Source organism: Euprymna scolopes, chromosome 4 (genome assembly GCF_053919585.1).
Source record: "Euprymna scolopes isolate OS-2025 chromosome 4, ASM5391958v1, whole genome shotgun sequence".
In the NCBI taxonomy this organism is placed as follows: domain Eukaryota; kingdom Metazoa; phylum Mollusca; class Cephalopoda; order Sepiida; family Sepiolidae; genus Euprymna; species Euprymna scolopes.
Genome location: NC_136485.1, coordinates 64616558 through 64631756, shown reverse-complemented (window position 1 = coordinate 64631756; position 15199 = coordinate 64616558). Strand labels below are relative to the sequence as shown.

General features: G+C 33.9%; 1 protein-coding gene across 1 annotated transcript in view; it reads right to left on the bottom strand.

Moving 5' to 3' along the window:
* Positions 1–14818, bottom strand: part of LOC145268037 (uncharacterized) — an 844587-nt gene extending 829769 nt beyond the window's left edge. The window contains exon 1 of the mRNA XM_080123346.1: positions 13921–14818. The gene's annotated coding sequence lies outside the window, so the exon portion shown is untranslated. The remainder of the gene's footprint in view (positions 1–13920) is intronic.
* Between the last annotated feature and the right edge of the window lie 381 nt (positions 14819–15199).

Sequence of the window (15199 nt, the reverse complement as noted above, 5' to 3'; positions counted from 1 at the left end):
AAACAAGTCAACAGTATGCAAAAAGGAGAAATACTGTAAGCCTGAAATAAAGACCATTGATTCTAAAAAGGAGTCCATGTATGGTAAAAAAGGAAATATATTGAAGTTAGAATTAATGGCCGGAAAATAAACTGTCTTTTGGATACTAAAAGTGACATATCCTTAATTGATGAAACAACATGGAAGAAAATTGGTTCTTAAAAGCTGCAAAATATAAAGAAAATTGCCAGAGGAATGTCTGGAAATAGATTAAAATTTAAGGGTGAATGTTATACTAATGTGACCCTGAATGAAAATACAGTAAAAACTAAAATGTATGTGATACGCGGAAAAAATTCTAATCTATTCGGTATAGATTTGATTATACTTTTCAAGTAATGGGAGAAACGAATGAACTCATTTTGCAAAAGAGTAAATTTGACAGGATCTGAAAGTCCCGAACTGCCAGAAAGATTTGTTGGGATTTGAAGAAGGATTTTAAAAATGTATTTTCTGACGGAAGTGAAATTTGAACTAAAAGATGAAGCGAAACCGGTGTTTAAACCCAAAAGGAAGATTCCGTATTCGGCATTAGATTGAGAAAGAATAAAATAAGACTCCAAGAAATCGAAGTAATAAAAAAGTGGACTATTCTGAATGGGCATCACCCACAGTTTATGTGAAAAATAAAAATAAAAAATCAGGGTATGTGGGGATTTTTCGACGGGACTGAATGATTCCTTAAAGGATCATAACTATCCACTCCCTACCCCCCGAGGAAATATTTTCTAAGTTAAATGGAGCAAACATTTTCACAAAAATTGACTTATCAGAAGCATACTTGCAGGTCAAAGTCCACGCAGATTGTTCTAAATACCTGACAATGAATAGTCATAAAGGATTATTTTCCCTAAAACGATTGCTGTTTGGGTTAAAAGTAGCACCAAATTTATTCCAACAAATTATGGATGCCATGCTAGCATGCTTAGATTTTGCAATGGCTTATTTAGACAACATTTTGATAAGAAGCAAAAATGTTGAAGAACATAAAAACCATATTCGTAAGGTATTCGAGAAAATAGAAGACTACGGATTTCAAGTGGCTTTCGAAAAATGTAATTTTGGTATGGACAAGATTGAATATTTGGGAAAAATAATTGATTGGAAAGGTAGAAGACCTAACCCAAATAGGACAGAAGCAATTAGAGACATTCTTAGACCAGACAATGTAGCGAAGTTGCACTCATTCTTGGGTCTAGCAAACTACTATAATTCTCATATCCCAAATATGCACGAACTAAGAGCACCATTAAATGAATTATTGAAGAAGAATCAAAAATGGCTTTGGACAAAGGAATGTGAGAAAGCATTCAAAAAAATTAAAAGATGTTTCTTATCGGATCTAGCGTTAGCAAATTACGATCTGAAAAAGGATCTAATTGTAGCGGCAGATGCGAGTGAATACAGTTTAGGAGTCGTGCTTCTACACAGAATGGAAGACGGATCTACTAAACCTATTTCTCAGGCCTCGAGGGTTTTATTACCCTGTGAAAGAAAGTACAGTCAGATCGAAAAACAGGGTCTGGCGATTGTGTATGCCATGGGAAAGTTTCATAGATTCATTCATGGAAGATCTTTCGTCTTGAAAACGGACCATAAACCATTACTATCGATTTTTGGTTCGAAAAAAGGGATTCCTACTCATATGGCAAATAGATTACAGAGATAGAGTATTATTTTGCTCAATTACGATTTTAAAACCAAACACCTAGCATCTAGTAAAATTGCACATGCAGATGGTTTGTCGAGATTGATCCCCAGTAAAACTGAATTTGAAGAAACTGTTATAGCAGCACTAAAAGAAGGAAATGAACTAACAGATATATTAATAAATACTGTTAGGGAACTTCCTGTTAAACTTGAGGAAATAAAGAAAACAGTGAAAACAGATAAATATATCAACAAGATAGAAAACAAGTGGGACAAGACGAAAAGAATAGAAAAGGATTAAAAGTGTTTCCGTTTTCTATGTGTGATGAAACTCTGATGTACGCAGACAGAATAGTAATACCGCAAGTATTACAAAAGAAAATCCTAAAAGAATTCCTCATGGGACATCCTGGTATCTCCAGAATGAAGGCCCTAATGAGATGATTCACATACTGGCCTGGAATGGATCAGGACATTGAGAAAATGGCGAAATTATGTAAAGGTTGCCAACTACATACATACGCAGCATTGGCCTAAAACAGATGTACCCTGGACACGCATCCATATCGATTCCGCAGGACCTCTGAAGGGATATTATTACCTAGTAATCGTAGATAATATGTCAATATGGCCAGAAATTTTTAAATACAAACACCCTACAGTGGCAAACAGAATAAAAGCGCTGGACGAGGTATTTAGTCGGTTCGGAGTTACGAAAACAATTGTTAGTGATAATGGCAAGATGTTCACAGGTCAGGAATTCAAGCACTACTGTGAGGCACTGGCCATTGAACACATTACAACACCAACTTTTAACCCTCGATCAAACGGACAAGCGGAAAGATGTGTCGATACTTTTAAACGAACTTTAAAAAAGAATAATAACATCGACATGGAAGAAACAGGCATTAAAAAATTCTTAGCAATTTATAGGAAAACACCAAATCCAAATACAAATGCTAAATTATCCCCAGCTGATTTTTTTTGCCAGGAAGGTATGTTCGGTGTCCGACTGGTTAATCCCAAGAGAAAAAGTAAAAAATTATCAAGGATAATGTAAGAACAAGACTTAAAATGATGGGGATAAAGCTTTCTTCAAAAATTATGGGGAAGAGTTTTTGGGAAGAAGGGATAATCTCAAGAAGAATAGGGAGAATAGTTTACATTATAAAAGGGCAGACTTTTTTCCACAAAAAACATATTAACCAACTGAGACCCCGATACATAGAAACAGTCAGAAACCAAGAGTTACCAATGGAAGTGCTATATGACACTTTCCATATACAACCTCCAAACAAGGAAGTACCAGTAACTCAGAAATCCAGTCACTCTCCAAAAGTACAAAATCGGCAAACACAAATGGTAAGGAGAAGTGAAAGGAAAAGAAAAAGGACCGAATATTTTGGACAAAATTTAAAAAGGAAAAAATGGTAGAAGCAAAATTCTATGGAAGAATTTAACTTGGGAGGAAGGTGATGTAATGGAATAACCTAACATCCCTTCATAGATGAAATGAAATATGGATATATTGACCTCCTCACGTGATTGAGACAGAAGGAAACAAGACAGGAAGAGAACAAGACAAGGTGTCGAGTAACTCTTATGTCACATGTATTCCCTTGTAAATAAACTCCTTTGTCTTTTACCCATAACCCCATGTTTCTTGCTGTATTCTTATTCAAAGTAAGGATACAACACTCATACAGCGATCAAGTGTTAGCTCCATGAAATGGGCTCCTTGCTTTTTCAGAACTTACACTGTAGAAAATATTAATAAAAAAAGTACATATATAATCATGTACACAAGACCCTACTCACATTTAAACACCCAACATACACTGTGGTTCTAGATATGAACTTAAACTATATCCGATGGTGAGGCTCCAGCTTGCGGGCTTTGGGGAGTGTGGGGCCACCCTTTAATTGTCATTGCTCCCAGGTCCACTCTGACCCGGACTGGTAGTACTTGTTAGGGTCCCAACTATAGGTTAAATAGAAACCAACTTGAAGAAAACAAATATATTCTATTAAAACATATTTCTTCAAAATCACTGGATTCGGCATTAAATAATCCGAAAGGGGTTGATATGCCATAAAACAAAAACAACCAACCAACATATACTGCAAGAGTAAGTACTCATGGCTCTTATCATATTAAGTTAGATGTGCGCATATCGATCTATCGATATATATATATATATATATATATATATATATATATATATATATATATACTAGCAAAAGTACCCGTCGTTGACTGTGTCCAAATGGACTCTGATTTATGAAAGTATAAGTTATGAAAAGGAAGGGTTGTAAAGAGATAGCTTCGAATTTGGGCGTATCAAAACCAAAGCAAAATATGATGAAAGTAAAAATAAAATAGATAAACCGCATAATTTATTATACCATACATGTTCACACTGAGCTCTAGATATATCTAAGGCTTTTGACAGGGTATGGCATGAGGGTCTCCTCAGTAAAATCAGATCATACGGTATCACTGGTAGAATACTTAACATAATTAAATCCTTCTTAGATAAGAGAAAAACCCAGGTAGTCCTCGACGGTCGCACATCTAAACAATATGATATAAATGCGGGAGTGCCCCAGGGTTCTATCCTTGGACCTCTATTGTTCCTGATATTCATAAATGACCTCCCCGACAACATTGCCTCTGAGATGGGTATATATGCTGATGACACTACACTCTATGGCAGACACGACAGGAAGACGAATGAACACATTTCTAAAGAAATGGCAGAAACACTAGAGGAAGACCTCCAATCTGTAGTGGAATGGGGACAAAAGTGGTTGGTCGCATTCAATGCTGCCAAGACTAAACTAGTTTCATTCAATAATTACAAGAAACCCTCTCTACCACCCATAGCAATGGCCAACGACTCTTTATCTGAGAGTCCATCTTTCAAACTCCTTGGCCTAACGTTCACAGGAAACATGAGTTGGGACAATTACATTGAAGGCATTGCCAGGGCCGCTGCAAGAAAGGTAGGCTCTCTCTACCGTGCTAGAAAACTACTAACACCCGAAAGTATCCTGTACCTCTATAAGGCCACCATTCGCCCATGTATGGAGTATTGCTGCCACATCTGGGCTGGTGCATCTGCTACTAGTCTCTCGCTCCTTGACAAGGTTCAAAAGAGAGTCGCAAACCTGATAGGCCCTGAACTGGCATCTAAGCTTCAGCCTCTGTCCCATCGACGAAAAGTTGCATCCCTCTGCCTTTTCTACAAGTATTTTAGTGGTGAATGCTCTGACGAACTGCAATCACTTGTGCCCCCACGACGCGAGCACCCTCGACAAACCCGACAGGCTACTAGATCCCACCCCCACACTGTAGAGGTCCCTAGATGTAAAAGATCTTTTTACTCCAATAGTTTCTTTCCCAGAACCGCAAGACTCTGGAATTCCATTCCAGGTCCCTGCTTCCCCAACAGTACTGACGTGCAGAAGTTCAAGTGTAACGTGAACCGACACCTTGCTGCCCAAATCCCTACATAGTACCCCAGTAGTTGTTACCCCTGATAGTAGCCCCCTACACCAAAGTGGCAATTTGCCTTGTTTGGGGTGAAAATGTAATAAAAAAAAAAAAAAAAAACAATATTCTGCGGATCTATATTAAAAAACCTTGTTAAACTTTGTGACATATTTACATTCTATGGAGGTCAGGCACGAACGAAGACCCCATAATTTTATTATACCATATTTCTTCAAACTGAAACATAATTATCGAAGTATACTTACGCAGATAAATATGAAAAGTCTTTATTAAAGTTTGTGCCTATTTCCATTCTATGCAGATCAGGCGCGAACTCAGACCTCACAATTTTATTATACCATCCCTATTTAAGTTAAAACATACTTATCAAAGTATTATTATGTACATCTATATCAAAACCAGTTGTAAACGTTTTTTTTTTATTTTAAATTTTTTTATTTCCATACTTTGTGGAGCAGGCGCGTACTCAGACCCCACAATTTTAATGAACCACCATTCTGCCAGATCAAACATACCCATTCCTGTGTCTCGATACATCTTCTATCATTATATATAATCAGTTTTTTTAAAAATAGTCAACCATATAGGAGCCTATTCGTGACCAGACACACACATACACACACAGACATTCAGCTTTATATTATAGATATATATATAAATGGCACTTTGTGTGTGTTTATATATGTGTGTGTGTGAGTTAGTTCTCTATGGTTTCGAAACAGCTGAGCCGATTTTAATAAAGTTCCACAAATGATATATGTCTTGGAGTATTCTTAGATAGGTTTTATATGAGAATGCCTCTGATTAGTACCGATAATCAAAAAAAATCTGATTAAAGAAAGAACAGTCCGATTTTGACTAAAGTTAACACTCTTATACAGCCTAACATCACAATTTGATTTGAGAAGTTTTATAACTGCACAAGCAGAAAGGCCCGGTATATAAAGTCAACAGTAGGTTCTTTGATAAAACAGGAGCACGTTCGAAATAAACGTTTCTGTTAAGAACACAATTGAACCATGATACTTGATTTTTACATTTTAAACTTTATCTCATTATATATAAAATGTACGGGACAATCATGTTGACACACCGGTGCTCGCCAGATCACCAAAGTTAAGCAACGTTGAGCCTGGACAGTACCAGATGGGTGACCATTTGGGAAGGCTAGGCGCTGTAAGTACCTTCTGGGAAGGTTGGGCGTGGGACCAGCACTCTCACCTTGTAAAAAAAAAACTCCTCGCTACAAAAACATCTACAAAAAGTTTTAGATGGCCTATGCCCCTCCAGGGGCTCAAGGGCTATGAGGATGGATTATATATAAAAAGAATTTCATAAAATCAACAGTAGGTTCTCTACAGTGCAATGTATTACAACTACAGTATATTATGGACTATGTTACTGTGGGGAGGCATGTGAAGCTTCCTCCTGGTACTCCATGGTGGTTCGCCAACTAGAGCAGGCAATGAATCAATTTGATAGAAAAATGGTCGATTCACTGATTTTGATGATAAAAGAAAGTATTGGAAGTATGGAACATTCGTTGATCCTCATTCAATCCCGAGCAACGTCGTTTATGTTTATATATTTGTTTGTACAGGATGCATGTGTAAACTAATTAACTAATAATCATGAATTTTGAAACACAACTTCTAAGCCTAAAAAAGGACAATGTAAGCTATATTTAGTTTAATTGATTTTAATGCAAAAAGGGGAAAAATAGGGTTGAAGCCCTGAGTAAGAATTCTAATATCTCTGAGTTTCACAAAATATTAACAATAAGTATTAGACATCAATTAATATTCATTCCTTAAATTTCGGTTTCTTTTTTTTATTTAAAGGGCTTTTAGGGGAGCAGACCCCCCCCCATTTAAATATTCAAATATTTGAAATTTGCATTAAATTTGATCAATACTCATGAATTTATATTGCCTCTTAGGATCCCTTAAGGATTATAAACATAAGGTTTAATGGGGTAATATCCTAATTTTAATCTTTAATGATGGTACGTGATCGACTGAGCTCCATTCCATGGCCCCTCCCAGTAAAACGTTTGCAAGAAATACTTGTCTAGTCACAACAACCGTCAACAAGTTCCCTCACTCTCACTGTCCCTAAAACCAAACGAAAATTCCATTGGCAGAGTTTTTTTTTTCCTTAGAACTGTCCGTCTGTGAGATACAATACCGTAGGGTTGCTTCTCAGCTTACTATAACATATTCGTTTTTAAGTCTAGTGTAAATAAGTTCTTGTTGAGCCGTCCTCTTAAATAATAGAACCCTACATAAGTTCGATCATTACTAATCATCATGGTGCTGCCTCACCATTTACCTAACACTTGCCTGGGTGTGGTCTTCGTGATAAGCAGTGACCCCTCAAGTAAAAAAAAAAAAAATCAACCATTTTATGGAACTAACCGATAATTTCCTCTAGTGAGTGACTTCAGTATAGAAGGAAAATTTAGACTTTTGTTTTTTTATAGTAAAATGGGGTCTGCATTCATAGATCCCTATTTTAAAAATTGGTAATGGATTTTCTAGATATAGCTTCGTGGGGCATCGGCTATCTATATAATTGCAATTAAAAAGTGTTCACATGAACATTAGTATTACTTATTTAATGTAAAGCTTTTTTTGTAAAATACTATTGAGTCGTTTGTGTGTGCAAGATCTACGATCTTGAATTATCAGGTCGACCAGTAAGTTCTGTCCGAATTTTAATTTTTGTTTTTAAATTGAACGAAACTTTAAAAGTATTGTTTATATTGTATAATTTTTTACGATGTTTAGATGCATTTTAACTGATTACAATTTTTTACAGAACGCTAAAATTTTAATTTGCTTGATTACAACCCTACTAACATGAAAGTGCCTAAGAATCATTTGAGGCACATAATGCTTTATGAGTTCAAGAAAGGAAACTCAGCAGCCAAAGCGGCTAGAAATATTCACTCAGTTTATGGAAAGGAATGCGTGAATGAAAGAACTTGCAGAAGGTGGTTTGCGAAATTCAGAAGTAGAGATTTCACTCTTTAAAATAAAGATCGAACCGGACGTCCAGTTGAGTTTTATGATTAGTTTCTTGAAGCAGCTCTTGAAGAAAATCCTGCTTTATGAATTGAGGAATTGGCAATAAAACTGAGTTCAAATCATGCAACGGTTTATCGTCATCTTCAACAACTTGGAAAAGTTCCTAAACTTGAAAAATGGATGACTCATGAATTATCTGAAAACAATCTCAAATCATGAATTCGAACAGAACTTATGGGATGACCTAATAGTTATGTTTTAACTCAAGAGACACTGAATAACCTCTGTAAAAGTGACAACGCGAGGAGTCTTAAATAAAGCAGGTATTGTGCAAATTTGAACTGTATCTTTCTTGAACTACTGTTGTTTGAGTTCAGTAGCAATGGGTTATGCAGCACAAATGATGAAGGGATGAACAGTGACAGACTGGTGAGCTTTTGAAGAGTTCCTATTTGCACTGCTAACGTTTCATAGTCTACCACTTAATACATAAAGGTGCATACACGAGGGGCATTCCAAAAGTAATGCCTCCTATCTTTCTCTATCCACCGAATGGATCAAATGTAAATGTAAACTGCACTGGTGTGATGACTGAACTTATGCTTTTATGATCTGAAAATTTCGCTTCTCTGTTGCAGATATTGACGGTATGAGACTCTTAGAAAGTAATCCCTGTCATGGACGTGCGCCAAAAGCTGAGATGAGTCATTGATATACCCCCATGCAGAAAAATTGAACCGATTTACTTTCGTCGCCACCTATTGAACGTTTATGAAGCCGAGCCAGTCGATTTCAGTACATTTAGGATATGGGTTCGTCGATTTTAGAGTGGCTTGAGAAGTCAGTGACAAAGTATGCTCAGAGTTTTATGACTGAGCAATTAAAAGAGCCTATCAGGAGTTAACAAACAGGATACCTGACTTTTGGAACGTCTGACATTATATATATATTAAATATAGATTTTTTTTATGTCTACACATTTGCAAACATGTTTGAATTAGAACAATGGATAGTCAGACTACTTCAAGTAAGCAATTTTTCTTTACAGCTGCATTAGTTCGAACTTACACACACATGAGTCATTAGTCGTGACTTTATTCAAAGTCTAGCTTCCTGAGAATAAAGAAAAATAGAGTACGTATAAATATATTTACTCTGGACTGAGGAATAACGTTGCAAATGAAACACGTATGCACGGATGAAGCCAATTTGTATATGCACAAAACTTCATTCTCTCTCTCTCTCTCTCTCTCTCTCTCTATATATATATATATATATATATATATATATTATTTTATGTATCAACATAAATTTTATGAAAATATTTTCAGTATTTACTTCGACAGTGCTCAGTATGCAAGGAGAGCTAGATAAATAGCATTGAAAATAGATATGGCAATAACAAGAACGAAAGGCGGAAAAATCTGTGTAGCTTATGTCATATATATTTTCCAAACTATATATATGTATATATATATATATATATATATATATATATATATATATATATATATATATATATATTGAAATTTATTTTACTTTAGTCGATGTTCTCAGAAATCAAGGAACCCATTCTCTGGATCTGAAAGTTTATCTTTATATAAGATACATAGATATTCGAATGTTCCATTAAAATTCTCTATCCCTCAAACACTGAGTCAGTAAAGAAATTGAGAACATATTTTTTTCTCTCTTCAATTAACCATTTTCATATGTTATAGTAACTCTTTGGTCCAGGTCCAGGACAAGGATTAATCTAGTCTGGTGGAGTATCCACCTTCGTGCTATTAATTGAGGTAACATCACTTGGAGATGGTATACCATTCCTCGTGAAAGCTATTGTGGGTTAGCCACAAAAGAGAGATCTTATTTGGGCTGCGAATATTATGTGATTTTGAATATTTAGTCAGAGTTTACTTCGAGGTAAATGTATCCTCATGATAAATTGTTCTGAAAGACTTCAGGCCATCGAGGGTAGTATCTAGTAGGCATTAAAGTTCTCTCCTATACAGGTGTGTGGGCAAATGTGCTTGTTGAATTGCATGCGTATATATGTGAATGCGTCGATGTGTTTCTGCACACATACACACACGCACACGCACACAACACACACACACACACATATATATATATATCATTTACAGTAAACCTATACTATCAGATACACCTGTGTGTATATATGTATATATATATATGTATACATATATATATATATATATATATATTGATAGATAGAAACGTTCGCGCATATATATATATGTGTGTGTGTATACATTATTTAAAGTATTAGATACACCTGTATATATATATACTCTTATAATTTTTTTTTTTGTGTATAAATATTCATATTAAAACCATTTTTTATCTATTTATATAATAACGAAATACTATTTTGTTATATATGGGTCGCGGAATTGCATTCATCTACAAAAGACCTAGCTAATTTGCATATACTTTTAAACATTCATTTTAATTAATTTCCTATTAGTTTTTCGGTTTTCTTATGGGATGATGATCTTTAGTTAACGATTACGTGTAATTATATTCATGCAAATATTTTACATGATTTATACTTGCGTAATATTTGTGTAAAAATGTTACAGTAAACACAAACCTCTTTCTATATATATTTACGTATGTGTAAAACAAATTGTTTAAAAAATGTTGCCTACCAAACTCCTTTGTCAATTTTGTGTCTAAACACATGAAACTTAATATATAAAGGTAATCGAAACTATATGTTTGGGTTTGAACCGAAGAAAAAAGTGTGAAAATTAAAATAATGAGATTGGCCAGGTGAAGGTCGAATATGGATGTGTAACGTTATAACTATTGGTTATGTTTTAATTTTTAGCCTTGCAGCAAACATGTCTTCATAGCACGGGCATTAACGTCAAAGGAAAAAGTAAATCATAAGCTAAAGGTTTTAGTTTCGATTCTCAGCAGTGGCGATCGAGTTATTTTTTTGTAAAACTTTTTAAATCATTATTATATATTGGGTCCAATATTATATAAAAATAAATAAGAAATTTACATTAATCAAAATATCATATTTAAGCGTATTTTACGAGCGGCGTGCTAGTGTGTATATATATATTAGCATTGGTAGATAGATACACCCGAATATATATATATATATATATATATATATATATATATATATATATATTATTATTATTATTATTATTATTATTATTATTATTATTATTATTAAGGTGTTTTTACAATAATATTGTGGGACCTGCCGTTTTATTTTATTTTAAAGGTTAAATCGTATAATCGAAAATATAGATAGAAAGTTCAAAGTTCAGGATTAATATATATTATATATATATATATATATATATATATATATATATAGTAAATAATGCTCAAAGTTCCAAACATCAAGTTTTCTCAGTTGGCCATTTATTAATTTTCTAAAAGGTGGCCATTACAGTATTCATTTGTATTGCGACTTACAAGTTTGTAAACTTATGTTATTGCTGCATGTTTAGTCACGTACTCATCAGATGTTTACCTAAAAACACAATTTGCCGTTCCTTATCATTTACGAAGTTTGGCTATATATGTGCATACATGTTTCAGTTGCGACTTCACTCACAGTCTAGCTTACTCAGACTAGAGTAAAAAAATCTATTTACTCTGGCCCGAGGAATGTAACAAAATATTTCATGAATAAAAAGATATGATATGTGTATATGTGTGTGTGTGTGTGTGTGTTTATATATATATATGTGTGTGTATGTGTATGGTTATCTTTGTGTGTGGGTGGGTTGTTATTTAATTGTATATGTGTGAGTGCATCATATATATATATATATATATATATATATTACCATTCAAAGATAGATTGTTTAGCTAGTCATAAATTTAGACGAGTTAGAGATTAGAACTGAGCTCGAACTCTGTCCTTTTTTAAACAAACGACTTCCAACCCGCGACCCCATCAACAGAAATTACGAAAGTAAGAGAAATCTTGATGCATATATACGGATTATCAAATGTCTATAGTGTTCTATGTTTTTTTTTACCAAAGTTATATACATTGTACACAATATGTTTAGAATTTTGTTTTATAAGTATACGTACATTTTAATCTATCTATGCATACAGCTATTAGTTTGCCTACATTGAGATTGATAGATAGATGGTTAGACATACAAGCAAATATATACGTATATATTTACATGAAATACATCTAAACGTTTTCCTATATATTCGCCTGTATTTATTCATATGCATATATAGTTATTTATATACACGTATATATGTATATACGCTCCACATTATTATGAAAATTATATCTATGTGTTTTTTACCTCTGTATGTGTGCATATATATATATATATATGTATATCTTTCGTATACTCTTTCATGTATATATATATATATGTGTTAGTGTGTGTGCGTGTATGTGTGTGGTGGCAAAACATATAGACGGATATAATTTTATATTAATGTGGAATTCATATATATATATATATATATATATATATATATATATATATATATGTTTGTATGACATTGCAATTGTGTTTGAGATATATATATATACATATATATATATATATACATCAAACACAATTGCAACGTCATACACACAAACTCATATATATGTGTGTGTGTGTGTGTGTGTGTGTGTTGTGTGTGTGTGTATTAAATATATATGGATATAGTAAATTAGAGATTTAATTATGTTGCTTTAAAAACATATATAAGATGTATGGGTGTTAAAACTGCGGAATATTTTGTAAATATTGTGAAACAAGTACATCTCCCCCCCCCGCCACACACACACACACACACACACATATACAGATAGATAGATAGATAGATAGATAGATAGATAGAGAGGGAGAGAGAAAGAGATAGATAGAGAGAGAGTGAGGTGGAGACAGAGAATGACAGATAGAAGATGACAGAAACAATTACTAAGCATTAATGAATATAAGCAAGTGTATATCTGTATATGTTTCTATTGCTTTTTAAATAAATTATTTCTGAATGAATTTGCTATTTTTGCCGCAGATTTATTACAATAGCAAAAAAAGTTCATCAGAATCCATAAATTCTTGAATCGAAGAATTTAAATATCACAACACATTTTCCCTATTCTTGAAATGGTAAAATATATGTCTTTTACAATTTAAACTGATTTTCATGAAGCGATAATCATTGTAATAATAATAATAATAATAATAATAATAATAATAATAATAATAATAATAATAATAATAATAATAATTTTAATTATCTTAAGCGTAAATGTCTTATGTTTGGATGTTTTGTTTTTCAGTTTGTGTTATATTTGCAAGCAGCGAATAATATAAATAATCAAGGTTTTTTTTATTTTAGATTATGTTAAATTATTTATAAGAAATGTATTTTTATTGCTGTAACTGTTTAGTCGTCGAATTTATTTTGTGTTTATTTTTTTTAAATACTGACAATTCTGATTTTAGATGTTTGAATTTTTATGATGAATATCTTTTTAATGAAGTAGTTCTATTTTCTTTAATTGTTATTTATTATTTCTTTCATTCTGGATAAGGAAAATAGATGTCACACTCGATGGATGGAGGGAAGAATTCAGAAAACAAACAAAAAACAAATGATAAAACCATATAAAAAGAAGGAGAAAACCGAAAGATAGAAAGAAAGTTGTTACGTCAGAAATCTTACCTGAAGAATTTAGAGAGAACGTGTATAAAAAAGGTTGTTCCGTAGAGTCCAGCGATGGTCAGAAAGAGGTAGCCTTTTTCCCCTTGCTTCGCCAGCCATTAGCCCTCCCGGTAACAGAGATGGTCATAACAATAACAATAACAACGAAAAGGGGCAGAAGAGGAAGACAGAAAAAGTAGAAGAGGGGCAACGATAATGAATGACGGTAATGTTCCTTTGTCAACCTGTCTTTCTTTTATACCGATAGAGAGAAACACTTGTTACTCGTTCTACCCTGTCCTCCTCCCAAATTAATTCACTCGTACCCAAGTGTACCTCGCCGAGAACGGCACGGGGGTAAAAATTAAGTGCGTACAACACGCTCTCACATTACATGTGCTTCGTGCTAGTCTATAAGTGCGTAGGCATCAGTTGCGTTTAGTCACTGGTCAAGAAGAAACCGCTGGTCGTTTATTCTTTCGATGTGGGTATGAAAAAAAAAATTGACCAAGCGACCGACTAGCGAGCCATTGCCGTCATAGCTGCTGCTGTTGCCGCTGTCGCTAAGTTTTGTGCCGTTTCTGGTGGTCGAGTCGATTTTGGAAGGAACGAACGAATCACCGGAGACACAATCGGATCAGATACACGGACACACATACACGCGTGGAGTTTGTGAATGATGCATGAGTGTGAGTAGTGTTGGAGTCACACATCCAGGCAAGGAAAGTGGGAGACGACGGATAAGGGAATATTGTTTTGCATATTTTTTGGGTGGGTGGGGGGTATGTATAAGCATGGAAAGCGAAAGTAGGAAATGTTTAAGGAGAAAGATCTTTTTATCTCTGTCCTTTTTTTTTCACACCACAAATCTTTCGCTTCTGGAAGGTGTTGTAGTGGAGAAACGAAACGAATGTAAAATGTTTGGAAAGAGAACAGATAATGGAGAGAAAGGAATAATAGGCGATGACTAAGTATTTTAGAAAGAAAGAAACAAAAGAAAGAGGATGGAAGGGAAGAACGGATGCGGAAAGAAAAAAATTGAAGAAAAAAGGGAGAAAAAAGAAAGAAAGAAATACAAAAAGGAAGCTAGGACCAAATGAAGTAAAAAGGAAAGAAGGAAGGAACAAAATAAGGAAGAAAGAGAAAAGAAAGAAAGAAAAAGCAAAGAAAGAAATGGAGAAGGACAGAAAGAAAGGAAGGAAGGAAGAAGAAAAAAAGGAATAAATAAGAAAAAAGGAATGAATTAAGACAGAAAAAAGGAAGAAAGAAAGATGGAAAAAGAAAGAAAATGAGAAAGTTA